Consider the following 17155-nt stretch of genomic DNA (forward strand, 5'->3'; position numbering starts at 1 on the left):
TGGGTGGAACTCTTGATAATGCAAGCTCAGACGGCTGATCAGGTCAAGTGGATATCTACCAACTGATTTACTTTGAAACCTAATTACATCATAACCAAGTTATTAACACTATCCTGATTAAAAATTAATAACTCATCAATGGCATGCAAGAAAAAAAACCAAATGACATGAAATGATAAATAAGCAATGATAATCACGAATAATGCTGAAGGCCAGCTCAAGCTGAATAACAAGGAGAAAGAAATAAAATCAAATGGGATGGAAGGATTAAGAGGGGGAAATAAGAAAATAAGTCAGGCCTGAAACAGGAGAGCACGGGGGAACGAGAGCTGGGAATAAAAGACTGTTTCAACGCTGCTTGCGGGACTGCTGTGGTGAATAATGAGCATTCGGCGCAGTGAAAAAGCCTCCAGGGCATTAGCAGTGTGCAGTGGGTCTGGTCAGGGAAGCTCTGATGGCTTGCGGTGCACATGACCCACCGCAATCATGGTACAGTCTCGTTGATACGGGTGAAAGAGCTTTGAGGATACCAACAACGAGCAAGTGCCGCACTGGGAACAGGTGGAAGAGCTCCAAGTGTGTCATAAGTGGCTTAACAGCGCAGTACAATTTCAAACTGAAATTAGAACGGCACTCGGTGGAGCGCATAACTCCAACAAGCTGAACAGTTTACATTTTGTATCCCACTGATGGATCGAATCTGGATCTGAACCAAAATCTAATCGGCTTGTTCTTATCACTTACCCAACTCATCCACCTAGTTTTGTCATAAGTCCAGAACTTTTTGAAATATCATGCTTCATATCATTTTTGGGCCTCAATGGTGAAGGTGAAGAATCACTTAAACATTTTAAAATCCCATATTCAGATCCAGATTCGGATCTTCACCAAAATGAAATCGATTTGTCCTTGTCACATACAAGGATGTCCACCGGATGTCCACCGACTGTCCACTGAGTTTTGTCCGAATCCGTTCACAACTTCCTGAGGTATCCAGTTCACAGACAAATAAACAAACAGACATGGGTGAAAACATAACCTCCATCCACCTTTGTTGATAGAGGTAAAAAAGAGAGCAAAGTAGAAAAAGTCAAAAGAGAGACAGAAAAGTTGCTGAAAAATACCACCACTTCGAGCAGAACTGATTGAGCATTTTTTTTGTTTTTTTTGTTTTTTTTTTGTACACATAATCGAGGCTCGTGAAAGAGCTAACATTTATCACACAAACAAATCAAACAGACAAAGAACCAAAGTATATAAAAAGGGGAGCGGTAGACAAGATGGGGAGAGAAGGGGAAGCACGTAAACACAACATTTGTGAGGGACATCGGTAATGTGTGGGAGGGAGAGGGCTTGGGGGGAGGCGGCGTGGGAAGGGGGGGGGGGGGGTGGGAGAAGTATAAACACAAGGACACCAAGGACTTCCAGGAAATAAGTCGGTATTTCAAAAAAGAGGATTTGGGGTGAAATTAGCCGGGGGTAGAAAAGATCAAGGTTTTGGATGGGGGAAGATAAGAGATAATAATAATAATAATACATTTATTTTGTATAGCGCTTTTCAAGAAACCCAAAGACGCTTTACCATGGTACATAAAACAAAGACAAAAGAGACAAAAATACATAATTAAAAAACCAAACAGAAAGGAAGGAGAAGGAGAAGAGACGATCAGGGGTCGAATGCGGTGTTGAACAGGTGGGTCTTGAGTGATGATTTGAATGTGGTGAGTGAGGAGGAGTCTCTGATGGTTTGCGGTAGTGAGTTCCAGAGTGTGGGAGCAGCGATGGAGAAGGCCCTGTCCCCCCAGGATCTGAGTTTGGTCCAGATGGGGGGGGACAGGAGGTTAGCAGCAGCAGAGCGGAGGGTGCGTGTGGGAGTGTGTCTGGGGAGGAGGTCAGTCAGGTAGGATGGGGCCAGGTTATGAGGGCTTTGTAGGTCAGAAGGAGGATTTTGTACTGGATTCTCTGGGAGATGGGGAGCCAGTGGAGCTTGTGAAGGGCGGGGGTGATGTGGTCCCGGGCCCGGGAGTGGGTGAGTAGATGGGCAGCGGAGTTCTGAATGTATTGAAGTTTATTGATGATATTTGAGGGTGAACCATAGAGGAGGCTGTTGCAGTAGTCCAGACGGGAAGTGATGAAGGCGTGGATGAGGGTTTCTGCAGCTGTGGAGGAGAGGGATGGACGGAGACGGGCGATGTTTTTCAGATGAAAGAAGGCTGTCTTGGTGATCTGTTTAGTGTGTTTGTCGAAGGAGAGGGTTTGGTCAAAGATGATGCCAAGATTCCGGATGTGAGGGGAGGTGGATGCTGGGATACCATCGATGTTGAGGGTGAAGTTGTGGATGGATTTGGTGAGCGTTTTTGGTCCAATAATGATTATTTCGGATTTATCACAGTTTAGTTTGAGGAAGTTGATTTGAAGCCAGGATTTTATTTCAGTGATGCAGTTTGTCAGGATAGAGTGGGTGACAGTGGAAATTGACTTGGCGGAAATGAAAAGCTGGATGTCATCGGCAAAGCAGTGGAATTGGAGACCATGACGACGGATTAAGTGACCAAGGGGGAACAGGTACAGGATGAAGAGGAGGGGACCGAGAACTGAACATTGGGGGACACCTTGGGGGAGGGGAGCGGTGGGGGATTTGCAGTTATTGATGGAGATGAACTGGTGCCTGTCGGAGAGGTATGATTTGATCCAAGAAAGGGCAGTGCCAGTGATGTTAAAGGTGGTTTCAAGTCGGGTAAGGAGGATGATGTGAATGATGGTGTCAAAGGCAGCGCTGAGGTCGAGAAGGATGAGAATGTTGAGGTTACCGGCGTCGGAGGAGAGAAGAAGATCATTGATGATTTTGAGGAGTGCAGTTTCCGTACTGTGGTTGAGGCGGAATCCGGATTGGAATGTTTCATACAGGTATTGGCAGAGAGGTGATGTTGGAGTTGAGTGGCTACAGGGCGTTCCAAAACTTTTGACAGAAAGGGTAGGTTGGAGATGGGTCTGAAGTTATTTGGGGTGTCAGGGTTGAGTCCAGGTTTTTTCAGAATGGGGGGTGACAGCAGCGATTTTGAGGGATGGTGGGACGATGCCAGTAGACAGGGAGGAGTTTATCGTTGCAGTGATAAGTGGAGAGAGAGCAGGAAGGCAAGCCTTAACAAAGCTGGAGGGAATGGGGTCCAGAGTGCAGGTGGCAGTTTTCATTCCTGTGAGGAGTTCAGAGAGGTCAGTAGGGGAGACTGGGGAAAACTGAGATAGGGGTTGGCAGGATAAGGGGGGGCAGATGGTTAGAGGGGGAACAGGTGCACTGGTGGTTAAGCTGCTGTAGATGTTGTCTATCTTGCTTTGGAAGAATGAAAGGAAAGAAATGCAGTTGTCGACTGTGAATGACTGGGTGGTGGTATCCAGGGGGCTGAGGAGTTTGTTTATTGTGGAGAAGAGTGCTTTTGGGTTTCCGGAGCCAGAGTGGATTATTTGAGAGTAGTAGGTGGAGCGAGCGTGGGAAAGGGCATCTTTGTAATGCTGCAGGTGGTCTTTGTAGGCTTGGGAGTGGATTGTGAGACCTGTTTTATTACGGTCTTTCAAGTTGGCGGGCACGGGTTTTCATCAGGCGGAGTTCAGGGGTAAACCAGGGAGCAGAATGGGTGAAGGAAACTGTTTTGGTTTTTATAGGCGCAAGCTGGTCAAGGCAGGAGGAGAGAGTGTGGTTGTAGTAGTCAGTGAGGTCAGAGGGGCTGTGCAAATCAACGAAGGGAGAGGTGGACATTTTTTCGGAGAGGGAAGATGAGAATGAGGTAGGTGAAAGAGAGTTTAGCTTACGAAAGTTGATTATGCGTTTTTGCCTTAGTGCTGGGGTGGGAATGTTGATGGTCATAGCGATGGCCAATGATCGGAGAGAGTGAGGTCAGAGCCAGAGAGATGGTGTAGATCTAGTCCAATCGAACAGACAAGGTCCAGAATGTGACTACAGTTATGGGTGGGAAAGTTGACATGTTGAGTGAGGTTAAAAGAATTAAGAATATCAATGAAGTCAGCGGTTATTGTGGAATCAGTGGAGTCCATGTGGATATTGAAATCACCGAGGAGGAGGGTTGAGGGGGAGAAGGAACAGAGCTGGGTCAGAAAGTAAGAGAAGTCAGACAGGAATGATGGGTGTGGTTTGGGAGGGCGGTAGACAACTGCCATGACTGACTGTGTGTGACCAGAAAGTTTAAAAGCCAGGTGTTCAAATGATAGAGCAGATGAGATGGAGATGGGGCTGGTCTTGATGTCCTGTCGGTGTATTACAGCAGTTCCACCACCTCGGCCTTCCGAGCGTGGTTTGTTGATGTATGAGTAACCATTGGGTGTAGTGAGGTTGAGTGAGAGGTAGTCCAGAGGTTGTTGCCAGGTTTCAGTCAGACAGAGAAAGTCCAGTTTATTGTCCAGAATGAAGTCGTTTAGGATGTGGCTTTTATTGTTGAGGGACCGGGTATTGAACAGAGTTAGCTTCATATTGCTTTGTATGGTATGGATGGACTCGGGTGATTTTGCCAGGGCTTGCAGACAGGGGGCGCGTTCGTGTATGTTGTTGTGAAGACGTAGTCGACGGGTGAGAGTGCGCTCAGCTGACCAGAGTGAGGGGATGGAGTGACCTGCCTGGGAATAAACAAACTTGCGACCGGAGCCTCTATGGATGTATCTGGGTCGTCGTAGGAGTCCGTGGTTTTTGATGACAGAGATGCATGGCGGAGTGGAGTGGTTGTTGAGTTGAAGAAGCCTATCGGCGGAGTACCTCAGAGCCATGCCAGGCAAGAGTGAAGGGGCACAGAGCCCGGAGAGGTCCTCTCACAGATCACAGATCACAGACAGGTCCGGAGAGGTCCAACGTCCTCTCACAGACCGGAAGTCAACGTCCAAGATGCATTGGCGTCGATGGCGTTGTGCCATTGGTAACAGGAGATGGCGTTGTGCCGTTGGTAACAGGAGATGGCGTTGTGCCTTTGGTAACAGGAGATGGCGTTGTGCCGTTGGTAACAGGAGATGGCGTTGTGCCGTTGGTAACAGGAGATGGCGTTGTGCCATTGGTAACAGGAGATGGCGTCGTGCCATTGGTAACAGGAGATGGCGTCGTGCCGTTGGTAACAGGAGATGGCGTCGTGCCGTTGGTAACAGGAGGTGGCCTCGTGCCGTTGGTAACAGGAGATGGCGTCGTGCCGTTGGTAACAGGAGATGGCATCGTGCCGTTGGTAACGGGAGATGGCGTCGTGTCGTTGGTAACAGGAGATGGCGTCGTGCCGTTGGTAACAGGAGATGGCGTCGTGCCGTTGGTAACGGGAGATGGCGTCGTGCCGTTGCTAACGGGAGATGGCGTCGTGCCGTTGGTAAAAGGAGATGGCGTCATGCCGTAGGTAACAGGAGATGGCGTCGTGCCGTTGGTAACAGGAGATGGCGTCGTGCCGTTGGTAACAGGAGATGGCGTCGTGTCGTTGGTAACAGGAGATGGCGTCCTGTCATTGGTAACAGGAGATGGCATCGTGTCGTTGGTAACAGGAGATGGCGTCGTGCCGTTGGTAACAGGAGATGGCGTCGTGCCGTTGGTAACAGGAGATGGCGTCGTGCCGTTGGTAACAGGAGATGGTGTTGTGCCGTTGGTAACAGGAGATGGCGTTGTGCCGTTGGTAACAGGAGATGGCGTCGTGCCGTTGGTAACAGGAGATGGCGTCGTGCCGTTGGTAACAGGAGATGGTGTCGGGTCGTTGGTAACAGGAGATGGCGTCGTGTCGTTGGTAACAGGAGATGGGGTTTCAAAGTAGAGGAAGTAGACCCTATATATCTATCCAGTCGGAGAAGCGGCGAACAAGCAGCGCCAGCGTCCTCTCACAGAACGGAAGTCCCGGTGGTGACCACAGATGGTGGTGAACAGCTGTTTTAAAGACCTGGAGGGAGGAGTGGGATTGAAGGGAGTGGGGGAGTTTGTTCCAGAGGCGGGAGAAAAGAGGAATGAAAGAGTGAAGGTGAGCAGAGAGTCTTGATTTTGGCAGTTTAACCATAAGAGGGTTGCAGGCAGATCTTGTGCGACCTTTAGGAATATTTGGGGGACAGAGCCCAGAGAGAGCTGGAGGAGCAAGGCCGGAGAGGAGTCGGTAGAAGACAGAAAGACCACCAACCTGCCTGCGGTGACTAAGTGAAAGGCCCTCGGAGGTAGCTTCATCATGGCAGATTCCAATGATTCTGAACGCTTTGGTTTCAACAGCATTAAGACGAGCTAGGTTTGAGGCAGGAGCACCAGCCCAGAGAGGAGAGCAGTATTCCATTGAGCTGCGGATGAAAGCCTTGTATGTGGTGAGGAGCTCAGGTGTGCCAAGGAAGGACTTCGCACGACGGAGGATGCCTAGTCGGCGACTGGCTTTGGAGGCCAGATTTGAAATGTGGTTTTCCCAGGAAAGATCATGGCAGATAGTGAGACCCAAAAGCTTGAGTGATAGAACTTCTTGGAGAGGATTATTCAGAAAGTGGATGGGAGGGTTGTCCAGTCGGTCTTTACGGAGAGACATCGTAAGAGTGTGAGATTTGTCAGGATTGAAAGACATGTTCCACTTGTTTGCCCAGTCAGTGATTTTGTCCAGGTCTGCAGAGAGTGAGGAGGCTGCAGACTGCTGATCTGAGGGATGAGGAATGGGGCGGCAGAGAGTGGAGTCATCAGCAAATAGATAGAGAGGATTTTCAAGAGAGTCGGAGAGATCATTGATGAAGACCAGAAAAAGCACAGGGCCCAGAACACTGCCTTGGGGAACTCCAGCCTGAACAGGAAGAGGAGATGAGAGAAACCCATTCAGGGCCACACGTTGACTACGACTAGAGAGGACGTCCACCAGCCATGCGTGGAGATTTCCATGGATACCAAAGGAGGAGAGTTTGGTGAGCAGAGCGGGGTGCCAGACCGTATCGAAGGCACGTGATATGTCGAGGGAGACAGCTCTAATTTCCTGTTTGGCATTGAGGACCACCATCCATTGTTGAGACAGCAGAAGCAGCATGTCCAGAGTAGAGTGACCTGGTCTGAAACCAAATTGATGATCAGAGATCAAGCCATTGGAGAAGAGGAAAGATTTCATATCCGAAGCAATGATGGATTCCATGACTTCGCTGATAATTGGGAGAAGGCTGATTGGTCTGTATTTGCTAGGATCTGTTTTTGCACCTTCTTTGTGTAAAGCGGTGATGTTGGCTGATTTCCAAGCAGATGGTTGTTGTGCTCTGCGGCTGCCAGATGAACCAAATGGCCCTAAATAAAATAATGCCCCAGGCAAGTGGCATCTTTGGTACCCACTCTCCATTTGTTCAAGTTCTAAATACCTTCTAAATACCTGAGGGGGTAGCGAGGGCAGTAAATGGTGATGACAGGTGTAGTGAGTTTGCAGCAATGGAGATAGATAGGAATGAGGCCAGAGAGTTTTTGTGGGTGAATAAAACTATTAAATATGTCGATTCTTCATTCTGTAGGAAGGATCTTAGACATAGAGTTCTGGCAGTTTTGAAGGAGTAGGAGTTAGGGACATTGAAGGGAGGTTAAATTATATCGTATCAGGTCAAGGCAGGAAGATCTTGGTTGTGGTACAACGAAGAGCAAATGATGTAGGGAAAGTTTGTTCAGAGGATATGAAATGTGCGATTGTGATTGTGTGCATCTGTGCTGATTGTGATGTCTGTGAGAGTCAAGGGATCGTGTGTGGTCGGGATAGTGTGTGTTTGTACAATCTTCATCTTATAACTGCCTCGCCCACCCCCCGACAAATATATATATATATATATATATATATATATATATATATATATATATATATATATATATAGATATATATATATATATATATATAGATATATATATATATATATATATTATATATATATATATATATATATATATATATATATATATATATATATATATATATATATATATATATATATATATATATATATATACGTAGTGTGTTCAAAAAGTATCCGACCTTTATTTTTCGTGCGTAAAAAAAAAGAAGCTAGGGAGGCGTTGATTGGTGCACGTATGTAGGCGATCCTAATGCACACGCGTGAATTGTTTCCCACCTGCAGAAGCTGTCATTCGACGGCAGACCACCGATGAGTGAGGACATGTAAGTGAGCACCGTCGGATTTTCGTTTTTGACAAAATGACGGAAAAACTTGAACAACGCTACTGCATCAAATTTATTTTTTTTGGCCTCGGGGATGTTGGATGCTTCCATTGTGATGACTGCAACTTGGTTTCTGGGTCGTACCCATAAACCCAGGACTCATCGCCAGTGATCACTGTGTTGAGGAAGCTGGGATCGCTGTTCACAGTCTCCATCATGTCCTGTGCGATCTCCAAACGGAGTTGCTTCTGCTCAATCGTTAGCAGCTTTGGTACGAACTTCGCTGAGATTCTCCTGAAGCCCAAATCCTCCTTCATAATGGAATGAATGGTGTTGAATCTTGCGGATCGTTTCCACTTGGGAATCGCCAAGCTTTACACAAAATTTGATGCAGTAGCGTTGTTCAAGTTTTTCCGTCATTTTGTCAAAAACGAAAATCCGACGGCGCTCACTTCCATGTCGTCACTCATCGGCGGTCTGCCGTCAAATGACAGCTTCTGCAGGTGGGAAAAAATTCACGCGTGTGCATTAGGATCGCCTACATACGTGCACCAATTAACGCCTCCCTAGCTTCTTTTTTTTTAAGCACGAAAAATAAAGGTCGGATACTTTTTGAACACAGTAGTATGTATGTATATATATATATATATATATATATATATATATATATATATATATATATATATATATATATATATATATATATATATATATATATATAAATATATATATATATATATATATATATATATTATAATAGGCGAAGGTGATTCTGTCTGTCTGTCCGGGGGTGTGGCTTACTCCGTTTACAGAGTAGCTCCACCCATTCTTGGAGAGGCTTCATGTAAACAAATATCCACCATTTTATTAACTCGAATAGCTTTGAGGCATGTTTAGTTAGGCTCATGTTGTCTTTCTCTCTCACACAGGTTTATTTAAACTCTAATTCGATATATCATTTCATTTTTATCAGTCGCTAACATAGTTTTAGACTCGGTTGAAAAAAAACGGGAAGAGAATCCCATGAAAGTTTCCGTTTATGGAACGAAATGATTTCTCAAAGGCCTGTAAAATAAAGCCCATTCATTGAGTCACCCTCACGATTTTATCTCGAATTCACCATCTGATTTAATTTTTATCGATGGTTTTAGACTTGGTGTCATAAATAATTGAGAATAATCACGCACACACGGGAAAATGCAGAGATATATATTTTTAAATTGCGCCTAAAAATCACGCCACGATGATACACGAAAATACACCGCCTAAAATAACAGTCGCGAAAAATGTCGACATATATTAAAAATTCGCTTTTTCTTTTCCGTTAAGATATATTTCTTTTACTTTTGATGACAGTCGTCACAAAACGACATATATTTCTTCGTTCTTATTTCATTCAACATTATTATCCGGAAGTAAAAACTAAAATATGTTTCAGGAAATTACTGAGAGATATTTCTTCGTTTTTTTATTTTTTATTAGTTATGTGCGCATACACTTTAAATAGGTTTATTTGAAATCTTTCATTTTCACAATGTAATTTACTTGCCATTTGATGATTACAAGACACTTCCTCTTGAGGATCGTGAGAATGCATGCGTTGCGTGGAAACTTCCATTTCCAAAATGAATGAGACGGGAGAGGAGCGAGGAGCGCGGAGTTGGAGAGTGAGGCACAAGGGGTTGGAGAGTGAGGCACGAGGGGTTGGAGAGTGAGAAGCGAGGGCTTCAAGAGTGAGGGCGAGGGGTTGGAGAGTGAGGAGCAAGGGGTTGGAGAGTGAGGAGCTCGGGGTTGGAGAGTGAGGAGCTAGGTGTCGGAGAGGAGCGAGAAATTGGTGAGGAGTGAGGGGCTGGAGAGTGAGGAGTGAGGAGTTGGAGGGTGAGGAGCTAGGGGTTGGAGAGTGAGGAGCTAGGGGTTGGCGAGTGAGGAGCGAGGTGTTGGAGAGTGAAGAGCGAGGAGTTGGAGAGTGAGGAGCGAGGGGTTGGAGAGTGAGGAGCGAGGAGTTGGAAAGTGAGGAGCGAGGGGTTGGAGAGTGGGGAGCAAGGAGTTGGAGAGTGAGGGCCGATTGGAGCGAAGAGTGAGGAGCGATTGCAGAGGAGAGTGAGGAGCGATTGCAGAGGAGAGTGAGGAGCGATTGGAGAGGAGAGTGAGGAGCGATTGGAGGGGAGAGTGAGGAGGTATTGGAGAGGGGTGTGAGGAGGAGTGGGATTGGAGAGGCGTGAGGGTGGAGAGAGGAGAGTGTCAGGTGGAGAGGAGTGAGGCGTCACATATTATGTGAAATAAATAAATTGTTCATTACACCATTTCTGGATCTGATGAATTGCCAGTAACCATTTTGTAAATTTTAATGTGCAACATCAAAACAAGATGTCCGAATGTCACACACGTCCATGCCCGTGGGATTCCCACGGGTGACCCCACTAGTGTGTGTATATATATATATATATATATATATATATATATATATATATATATTGTTACAGACGCGGTGGTGGATGTTGGTTCACCGAGCGGTTTGGTATGACCGCGCCTGCACGTTTACCCGATTATACTCGAACGTTGCCGAGTCGCGCTACGCTAGGTCAATGAAGGAAAAGGACACAACGGCTGGGATTAAAAGGACACGACACCAGGGATACGGTTCTCAAGACCCCCGGAGGAGGTTATATTAGGGCGGAAGGTCAGATTACAGGAATGAGAGGGACAGCATAGAAAGACAGGCACTTAGACACACTCTTATATTAACCCCAACAGACGACAGATAAACGGGACAAAAACTGACTCACACGGGGATTGATGGCAAGGAAAGGCAGAATCGATGGCTCCAGGTGCACCTGGGCTCAGGGCAGGATCGACCCGGTCCGGTCTAGAGATGCGGGGAGGTCGCAGCGCTCGGATGTGGTGATTGTCTTCTCAAGCTGGGGGCGCATCTGACGTCACATCCGGTAAGTCGCCGCGTATATCCGGCGGGGAGTGACACGCCCTCGGCTCGTTAGCTCCGCCCCAGATGGAATCGGCCCGTTGCTTCTCATTGGGTGCGTGCGGGGGGGTTACCGGCTCCGCCCTTGACGAGGGGCCGACAGGCAGCCCCTTCTTGGTAACCCCGTCGGCGCACATGGGTAATGGCGGCTAACCGAGCCGGAGTGAGGACGCACACTCCCCGCACGCCGCGCCGCGCCCCTCTGTTGTTGTAGTTGTTGTTGTTGTTTGGGGAAGAAGAGGGGAGGAGGTAAGGGAAGGTCCTAAACTCACTACTGGTGCCATATAATCACATTCTGGTGCAACGAAGAGTCAGAATTAATGGAAACGAGTCCTTAACTGACATAGACTAAGAATAACTAGCAAGATGTCCGAAAGTTGTCTACGTGAGATGCGGTGGACCTGGGCACGACATTTAATGGGGGAAAAAGGGGAAGGTCGGTTCTACGGAGTGTTATTTACAGGCAATGGGACTAGGGAATGGGGGATTGGGGATAGTTGGGGAGTATTGGGGAAATAGGGGAGTATTTACAAGCGGATATTGAGGCCAAGTCCCATATCCGCAACATTGCACCCTTCTCTACCCTCGGGGCGTCCCGACCCGATAAATTTTTACCTATTTTAGTGTGGCACTCAGATGTAGTTCCCTCTACTATTAACTCTACCCTGAGTGCGACAGTTTTACAGATATTCACAAATGAGTAAATATGTCCCCCTGCGACGTTGCACCCTTCTCCTCACAGAAACACACCCACAGGATAACCGAATCCGGAAAGAATTCGCAAACTAAACATACAGCCGGTAGGGAGCATTATTTACAAGACTACGCTGATATTTACACTACGATCCAGGACCTGTTTTTGGAGGAACACATGCAGATGTTATGCATAGAGAGAGCACGCATGCCAGCATCGATACACCAACCCACGAGTGCTCTGTGGCCTTACGGCCTTTAATAATGTGCAGAGCACCCCATCCAAGCACCAAAAGCACCACCCCAGCACCAATCGGTGCAGTCACCATTGTTCAATGAATAAAAATAAATTCAACAACCCCTAACCCTGCAGGTGTCTCTTGCTCTTCGTGTGGTGCACTTGGCCTTCTGGCTTCTTCCAAAAATAAAGAAAGGCGCCAACCGCGTCCATTTCTGTATTGTGGCCTTCAGTGGTGTCAACTAAAAGTGGTTCACCTTGTATGGCATAGGTGCCACGTTGACCCATAGGTCCATCCATGGGTGGTGCTTGGCCGCATAAGAACTGCGGTGCATTGTGGGTGGCCACCAACATTGCGGTCCATATGGTGTATCGATCCAGGCAGCAAGCAGCGAAAGTGCAGGCCCACAACTGCGAAGCCAGCACCTCTCTCTCCTCTCTCTCTCTGCCCCAAAGCCAGATCCTCGGAGGTGGGAGACAAAAGAAGCAGACAAGTGAGTAAGGTGGTAAGGGCGCAAAAGTGCACGCAACACAAGGTAATGCACACTAGGGGCACATGGGAACCAGGTGAGACAGGTACGTTCCTACCGTACGCTCCCCCCCCCCCCCCACCAGGTAACCTACATGGCCCCTCCCTTACCCCTTACTGTATCCACAAAACACAACACTACCCATAAACATCTATTTTACAAATCAACAAACGTCCCTACTGTCTTCCCCGTTCCTCCCATAAACCAAATTCGTCTTCTCTCCCTCCTAACCAATCAAATTTGCCATTTTCAACTCTCATCAAAATTTGCCATCTCCAACTGAACATCATAATTTGCTATCACCAATTCATCATCAGTCCCTCCTAGGGAGGGAGAGATGGAATCACCCCAATGTCTCATCCACGTCGTGATGCGTCTCACCAATCCACACAGCAATCTCATTTCCTGCAACAAAACAAAGAAAACACAGGTGTGGAGTCATCATCATCACCACAGGTAAGTGGCTGCGTATGGTGCGACAGGTTCATCAATCCTAACTATTTCCTAAATGACTTTAACAACTTTACACTACCCGGGGTCTTTCTCCGGCCAAACCATTGGCCCTCTTACACTATGGGTTCTAAAAACCAATTCCCATTGGCCAAACTGTGGTGCTTTTCAATTTGGGGTCTCACTCCCCCGATTCATCTCTCGGTGCCCTCGCACAATTTCTGGGCTGCGACGTGAAGCTCTCCTAGCCGGTCTACCCACCTGCACACCTCCACCACTGCAGTTGCCTCCGAGCTTACCTGCTCCTTACCCGCTCCTTACCCTAACCTAACTACCTGGGGAAGGCCCTCTGGCGCTCTCCCCACTCGGTGCCCTCTCTGGCACTGGGCTGCCCGATCCACACCCGGGATCCTCAGGCACCCACTCACAACTACCGGCTCCCAGAGCCCACCTGCGGCCTCACCTGGCCGACATCCTCACAGTGGTGGAGTGCCCAACCAACTACACACACTAACAGGCTACACGCCCAGCCATTTCCACAACACTAATGCACCCATCCACAATACCATTCTGCAACCGCACCACAAATGCCAATATCCAACCACAATTTACCTATACCCTCTACCTAACACTTACACTACCCGCCCCGAGTACTCGTGAAAGGGGTCCACTCTTCCCCCATTCACACCTTCGCACCATGCACACCCACGCCGTACCACTTACTCCAACTCTCTCCACACACCTGTACCTGCACACCTGTGCTCTCACACCTGGTGCCCACCTGCACCCTTCTCTCCCCAAGCGCATTCGCGCTGATCCACACACTCATTACTCACACACTGCTCCACACACCTGTCCAGTTCTCACACCTGTGCAATCACACCTGTTCGATCACACCTGTTCAAATCCTCACCTGTTCAATCCTCACACACACGGCATCATCTCAGCTAACTACTCCCCTCTGAAACTTGCGCTTCCCAGTCGTCCCTTTAAACTATTGCGCTCCCACGTCATTATCATCCATACTAATCTACCTGCGTCCCCACTACAGGTATCAGTCACTAACTAACCTTAACGTCACCTAATGTCAATCTCTTCTAGATCCCTACAATATAACCTAACCCACCCGGGCTAGTTTTCACTGCCACACACCCCATAAGCTATTGCTCCTTTGCCCCCACATGGGAAGGGTGGCAGGGATTTGCCATCCCACCACATCGGGCATCTCCCACTACCAATTTTTCACATCAAATTTCAACAAATTAAAAATTTGCCAATCACTACTCATCATCTGCCAATCACTACTGCCAATCCCTTGCCAATCATCAATTTCGTTTTTTTCCTAATTTTGGGGCCAAAACACTAACCTCATCACCCCAGTCTACTCACTAATGCCTCTCGGTGCGCCAATTCCTGTCCAAAGCCCGGCTCCGTAAAGCCAAGCCATGAATGCGGGTTGTTCTGTGCCAGCGGCTGGATGCGTCCGGCACTCGGTGCAGGGACGGGGGCTTACCCGGGCCGAGATCCCACGCACCATCTCGGCGTGGAGCCATCCAATGTCCCGATCTCGACCTGCGGACTGCCTCAACAAAAGTGGTCGCCATGACGACCCTTTCTATCGGGCTGCCCGCTCCGCCTAGTGGAGCACGGACGCGGCCGTTCAAAGCGAGGCCCAGCACGCACCGAGGGCCCAATTCGGCTAAAAGTCGACCTAACCTCTAACCCGTGTAACGTCGATGCTTCACCTGCATGCTTACACCCCGCAGCCCGTTCCTTGCTCACACATCCACCCGTCTCCATGCTCCTCGTACCTTTCCTTACACACCTCGGTACTCTCATTCCACTCACAGCCTTGGTCACACACCTGACCACCAAACACCTTGGCACACATTCGTCACCCGCACACCTCACCAACACACCTCTTCGCGCCCCCTCCTCTGTCACCTCCTCTGTGACAATCACAGGTGTGCTCTCACTCGCACACCCAACCAAGTGCCTCACTTCACTACCAATTCCAGCGTGCATTCCCACTCACGCTCTACCATTCCAGGTGTGCATCCTTCCATCCCAGGTGTACATCCTCGCTCACCTGTCACAACCAACTCACGCTCCTTGTCACTCTCACTACTCTCACCTCCATTCTTGACAGCGCACTCACCCTTACTCTTGACAGCGCACTCTTTCCTCATGCACCTGTCCGTTACACACCTTTCTCGCGCACACTCTCCCGTTACACCCTCTGTAACACTCACCACAGGCGTGCATTCTTCCTTGCCTTTGACAGCGCACTCTTTCCCCATGCACCTGTCCGTCACACACCTTTCTCGCGCACACTCTTGCGCACACTCTCCCGTCACACCCTCTGTAACACTTACCACACCGCGCTTCCATGTGCTCCCTCGCGCACACGCGCTACGACCGACTCACTCTCGCCAGCACCCTCACTACTCCTTGGCACGCACTTTTTCCTCACACACCCCAGAGTCGGACTTCCTCGCACACCTCTTTTTCGCACACCAGACCTGTCGCACACTTCACCAACGGCCTCTCACGAACACCCGGGTCCATCTCGACCCCCAAGCTCCTTAAATCCCTGGCGCATCATACGCACGACCATATTGGGTCACCACTTACACCGGGTCCTCTTCCTCTTCGCTTCTCCTCCAATCACCTGCGAATCCCTCATCCGGTTAATGAGCACATCATCACGATCCGAACACAGACTTTGGACCAATTCTTTTACCTCCTCTTTTATTCTTTCTTATCCCCTCTCCGTCGCTTCTTAATTTCGCTCATCCCTTCTTCCACTTCTTCTAGTTTCTGCTTCACCTCTTTTATTCCCCGGTACGTCTCCTCAAGCTCGTCCTCCAAGGCTACCTTGACCGTTTCCATGTGCGTCCTCACCTGCCGGTCCTTCGTCTCCATTACCTCTATCACCTCGTCCAGCCTCGTTGTCAGTCCCTCACGTACCATCTGACATTCCCTCTTCGTCGCTACCAAGTCATCTTTTAGTTCTTTCTGTGTCGCTTTTAACCTCCTAATACCGCAGTGTTCCTTTGAACCTGCTCCACTAACTCCGTCTGTCCCACCGTCAGCTGCTCCACCTCCTGCGTCAGGTCCTCTATGCCCCCTTGTAACTTTACAGTCCCCTTTCTCACCTCCTTCTCCATGTGCTCCTTACAGTTGCCTCACCTCCTCGCGCACTCCTCCGACCCCCTCACTCACTCCTCTTCTGATCTCCTCTCCCATCACTTGCATCTCCTGCCCAGATGCCACCCTCATCTGCTCCATTTCCTCCCTGTGAGCATCCAGTTTGGTTTCTACCCCCATTCTGACCCCCTCTATCTGCTGCTCCATTTGTTTAACTTCCCTTTCCGCTTGGTCCCTCATGTCCCTCAATTTGCCTTCCATACTGTTTTCTAACCCCATTAACCCATTTTTCACCCCCTCTAACTGATTCTCCTGGGCAGCCATTCTGTTTTCCACCCCCGTTAACCCATTCTTTACCTCTTTTATCCCGTTGTCTAACCCCTCACCAGTTCCCCTCGCTTCGTCCCTCATTACCCCCATTTGGTTTCCATTACCCCCATTTTGTTTCCATTACCCCCAATTGGCCCTCCAATCGCTCACTCTGAGCATCCATCCGGTTCCCCATTACCCCCATCATTCTGCTTTCCATTTCTTCGCTATTCTTGTCCATAAGGGCCTTCATTTGTAGAAAAAAAAGGTTCAAATCCACCAGGGGCGCTGCCACGGTCCGCGGGCGCGGTGACCAGCGAGGCGCCATTTTGCGCTCCCGCAATGTCGGGCACAACGACGCTATTTTGTGCGTCTGCTACCCTCGCTGCTTCGCTCTCCTCCTGTCCCTCAATTTGGTCCTGGACCGACCCTGCCTCACTCTCCCCTACCGGACCCCAGCTGTCTTGATCCGCCATAGCGCGACTTTCAAAATTCGGGTTTTTATTTTGGTAAAACAAATTCAAATTTCGCCGTTATAATTTCGAGCGGGAAACGCCCTCCGGGTCGAATTCTACCTCTCCAACACCAATTGTTACCCTAGTGGTACAATTGGTGTTCCAAAATTTGGGCCTAATAAATTTAGTCCCAGGTCCGAATTCCGCTCCTCGACACCAATTGT

General features: G+C 48.7%; 1 protein-coding gene across 6 annotated transcripts in view; it reads left to right on the plus strand.

Annotated features, from left to right (window-relative positions):
• The window catches only part of LOC137436726 (nesprin-1), a 344176-nt gene that overhangs the window by 296098 nt on the left and 30923 nt on the right, over positions 1-17155 (plus strand). The gene's annotated exons all lie outside the window — the stretch shown is intronic.

This window comes from Myxine glutinosa, chromosome 11, assembly GCF_964187855.1.
Source record: "Myxine glutinosa chromosome 11, kmMyxGlut1.1, whole genome shotgun sequence".
NCBI classification, from domain to species: Eukaryota; Metazoa; Chordata; class Myxini; order Myxiniformes; family Myxinidae; genus Myxine; species Myxine glutinosa.